The sequence below is a fragment of the Eumetopias jubatus genome, unplaced genomic scaffold, assembly GCF_037043125.1.
Source record: "Eumetopias jubatus isolate StellerSeaLion01/CBP00866 unplaced genomic scaffold, mEumJub1_p1.0 scaffold_13, whole genome shotgun sequence".
Taxonomy (NCBI): domain Eukaryota; kingdom Metazoa; phylum Chordata; class Mammalia; order Carnivora; family Otariidae; genus Eumetopias; species Eumetopias jubatus.
This window is the reverse complement of record NW_028274819.1, coordinates 80734333-80739160: the sequence shown is the minus strand read 5'-3', so window position 1 is coordinate 80739160 and position 4828 is coordinate 80734333.

The following is a 4828-nucleotide window of genomic DNA, read 5'->3' as shown; positions in this document are numbered from 1 at the left end:
TGTCTCTACTTGTAATTAATTAGAAGGAATTACATCTCCCACCACCACATCTGCAAACCCATTTTATTCTACTAAGATTCTGGTCTCATTCCTTTTACAAGTCCTTGATCTTAATTTTCTTTGATCTTTCATTATTCCACTATATCGAGTTATTTTTAAAGATTTTTATTTATTTATTTTAGAGAGAAAAGGAGAGAGAGCAGTGAAGGGGCAGAGGGAGAGGGAGAGAATCTCAATCAGACTCCCTGTTGAGCACAGAGCCCACTGCAAGGCTTGATCCCCGGACCCTGAGATCGTGACCTGAGCTGAAACCAAGAGTCAGATGCTTACCAAACTGAGCCACCGAAGCACACCTTAAGTAATTTTTAAGTGTCAAAATATGGGTATTTCTGTTTGTGTAATGGCTTATTTTAGGTATTCATCAGCAAGTTTTTGACCTTTCTATAATTTTCTTACTTTCCCTTTTCTTGCCTTTTTTTACCCTCCTCCTTGACATCTTTGTCTCAACCCCACCCCCCAGGCTCTCTTTATGCCCCATTGACTGAACTCCAATTACACTTGTCGTCCATCCTATCTCTCTTCGCTCTATCCCATACCAAATGAAGAGGTTTTTCTGAGTAATATGGAAAGAATATTTCTAAATAACATTTCACGTGGAGAGGGGAACTGGTAAATCATAAGTGGAGCTCCCTTCCTGCTAGGATTAACTAGAGTTCAAATGAATTTGGTAGCCAGTGAGGAGTTCCTTAGCAGAGGAGATCTATTAAACTCCTCTTGGGAGCCCCAGCCAGGGCAGGAAGACATGAGACAACCTGGAGAAGTTACATCAGAGGCAATATCTCAGAGTGATTCCCTAAGCTTAGTGGACTGAAATCAAAGGAAGCACAGAAACATTAGAACTTCATAATTTACACTAGAATGCTAAGATATTCTTTGTATTTATAGTTTTATTAGTTTCTGTCTTACTTGATCTTTTATAATATGCTTGTGATGTTTTTATTGGAAATATAGTAAGTATTTTTATTTATTTGTTATTATTTTTTGAGAGAGAGAGAGAGAAATGGGGGGCCAGGGACAAAAGGAGAGAGAAAATCTTAAGCAGTCTCCATGCTGACTTGGGGCTCGATCTCATGACCCTGAGATCATGACCTGAGCTGAAATCAAGAGGCAGATGCTTAACTGACTGAGCCACTCAGACACCCCAGTAAATATTTATTTTTATAGGCATTTTGAAAAATGAATTTTGACACCTTTTCTTAATGTATACCATACATTATATATACCATACAGTAGTAATCTTGGTTTTATGGTATTTTATAAAATTACTACTATGATATTTTACAGAATAGATTAGTAATGAGACAATTGACACTAGCCTTCTTCTACAATCATCTCGAACCACTCTTCTCTTACCTCATTATACTCTTTTCATGTCTGCCTCTTTTTGTTTCTTACTCTAAACTCTTTCTTGCCTCAGCCTTTGCATTTGCTTTTCCCTCTGGAATGTTCTTGCCCTGACTCTTTATATAGTGGCTATATTATGTCCTTTAGGTTTCATTTAAATGTCATCTCCCTAGTTTAAGCAGTGCTTCCCAGACCCCACCACTATCCTACCACTCTTTGAAATATGTTTATTTTTTTGTTTGTGTACTTATTCTTTTTTTTTTTTACTTCTGGCACTAGAACAAAAATATGAGGAATATAGAGATCTAGCCTTCGTTGCTCACTATCATATCCTCTAAATATTAGAGTGGCATCTGGCCCATAGTATTATTATAATAAATATTTCTGAATAAAATAATGAAACATGTAGGCATTCATTCATTCAACATTATACTTTATGTGACCTTTCCATCCCAAGCAATTTTCTCAGTGTGGTGTGAAAAATATAGATAAAATCTAAGTTCCTGTAGATTTTATAAGTTAGTAGGGGTGGGGGAGACAAGATTTGAAACAAGTAAACAAGTCAGTTGGAAATAAATGCAATGGAAACATTTAGGCTGTAAGCAATAAAGAGTGATGAGGCAGGCCATATCATTTTAGATAAGAAGGTCAAGCAAAGCCTGGTGGATGAGATGACACTCAATTCCATGTCAGTATTACATATTTAGATTACAGAAAAGGAATCAAGCAACCTAAGCTTGGCATATATATAAAATTTGCAATAATATAGGCAAAAAATTGGCATATACCTAAATAGTGTGTTTGCCATTGCTCAGTGGTCCTGACAATCACCTACTGACAATGGCAAGCAAACTGGTCAGTGGCAATTTTGGATACTCCCATTTCATCTCCATGATCTGGATTCTGAATAGGTAACTCAAACATTAAGGTTGAAAGCATTTGAATAAAAAAACACTGAGTTTCAAATTATCTGTATTTTATCCCATATACTTATGTTTTTTTTCTCCATTTCGAAAGAGATTATATCCCTTACTACATGCATGCCCTCCCTCTTGTTTCTTTCCAGCTTTTGCAGAACTATTCCTTTTTAGTCTAATTTTTCTTCATCTGTCTCTTTCCTCTCTTTTTCCCTTGCTCTTGCTTTAAACTTTCTCACTTTCTCCAAAAGTCCCTTTACTGATTTCACACATGCCTGGTTTTTCTAGTTTGGGAAACAAATAAACCAAATCCTCAAATGAATGTGATGAGCATCTTAATATTACTCCATTTTTTTTCACTAACATATATCTACAACACACAATTTGTACCTAGGTTGAAAATTACTTTCCGAATTTCATTCAATAACATTTATTTGACACATTTCAATTATGTCAGGCACTGTGTTACATACTCTGAGAAATGCTGTCCTATCTTAACCTCACCATTTTGTGAATAAATTGTTATTATTTCCATTTTGAAGTTGAGGAAATTCAAGGTGGTTTAAAGTCTTTTACAAAATCATACAGCTGGTAAGCAGCAATGGCAAGGTTTAAACCCAGGTTTCCTCATACTAAATCTCCTCTTCTTTTATTACTCTGAGGTCTTTCATATTTTTTTTCACTTCTGTATCCAGCAGTCTTCTCTCTTTTATTTAATTTTTTTTGTTGGTATTAATGAAAGCTTTGAAAATTGTTCTTCATGTAACTTCTTTTTATACTTTTCTTGACTTATATGGTCTTTTTTTTTTCCTACGTTTCCCCCCTGCTTCCTTCACTGGATTCCCTTCCATTTAAGTATAGACCTGTATGTCTTTGCTCATGATATTTTCCTTCATATAGATGATCCTTCGTCCTCCACACTTCAAATTTATCTTTCAAGGAGTATCACAATGAGTCTCTCCTTAATCATTTTTTTCTATAAAACTCTGGTTCTTGACCACTTATATAGTGTGTGAATTCTTAGTATATGATTCATCTTGTACTATTCACCTTGACTTCCTGTTCATTAATATTCCTCTACCCCCAGAATATTTTAAGAATATTATGAGGACAAGAAGTAGCAAGATGGCAGAGGAATAGGAGACCTGGATTTTGTCTGGTGCCTGGAATTCAGCTGGATAGGGATCAAACCATTCAGAACACCAATGAACTCAACAGGAAATCGAAGAAAAGAATAGCAGCAACTCTCTGAACAGAAAAGTGACCACTTTCTGGAAGGTAGGACGTGTGAAGTGAATCCGAGGTGATATTCGGGCGGATAGACAGTGGGGAAGGGGGCCTCCAGCGGCCACTTCTGGCAAGTGATAGAACCGTGGAGCACAAAATCAGAACTTTCAGAAGTCAGCTCTGCTGAGGGACATTGCTCCAGTGGCTAAGCGGGAGGTGAAACCCTCGCTGGGACAGGGTGGTCTCAGGACCCTCAGGGTCACAGAAAGACCGAGGATGCCTGAGTATGACAGAGCTCCCAGGTACCAGAGCAGGGAAGCCGGCTGCAGAGACAGAGCTGAGGAGTGGGCTTTCAGCTCGGGGTTGCCATAAACCATGATCCACGGCACAGTCAGGCCATCTTCTCTCCACAAAAGGACAAGACAGAAAAAAAAATGACATCAAAAAAAAAACAAAAACAAAAAACAAGAGGCAGTACCAAGTGCCAGGGACCCAATAAATACGGACATTAGTAAGATGTCAGAAATAGAATTCAGAATGACGATTTTAAAGATACTATCTGGGCTTGAAAAAACCATGGAAGATACTAGAGAAACCCTTTCTAGAGAAATAAAAGAACTAAAATCTAACCAAGTCAAAATCAAAGGCTATTAATGAGGTGCAATAAAAAATGGAGGCTCTAACTACTAAGATAAATGAGGCAGAAGGGAGAATTAGTGATATAGAAGACCAAATGATGGAAAATAAAGAAGCTGAGAAAAAGAGAGAGAAACAACTACTGGATCATGAGGGAAGAATACGAGAGATAAGTGATACTATAAGATAAAACAATATTAGAATAATTGGGATTCCAGAAGAAGAAGAAAGAGAGAGAGGGGCAGAAGGTATATTGGAGCAATTTGTAGCAGAGAACTTCCCTAATTTGGGGAAGAAAACAGGCATCAAAATCCGGGAGGCACAGAGGACCCTCCTCAAAATCAATAAAAATAGGTCAACACCCCGACATCTAATAGTAAAACTTATGAGCCTCAGAGACAAAGAGAAAATCCTGAAAGCAGCTCAGGAGAAGAGATCTGTAAACTACAATGGTAGAAACATTGGATTGGCAACAAATCTATCCACAGAGACCTGGCAGGCCAGAAAGGACTGGGATGATAACTTCAGAGCACTAAATGAGAAAAATATGCAGCCAAGAATACTATATCCAGCTAGGCTGTCATTGAAAATAGAAGGAGAGATAAAAACTAAAGGAATTCACAAACACAAAACCAGCACTACAA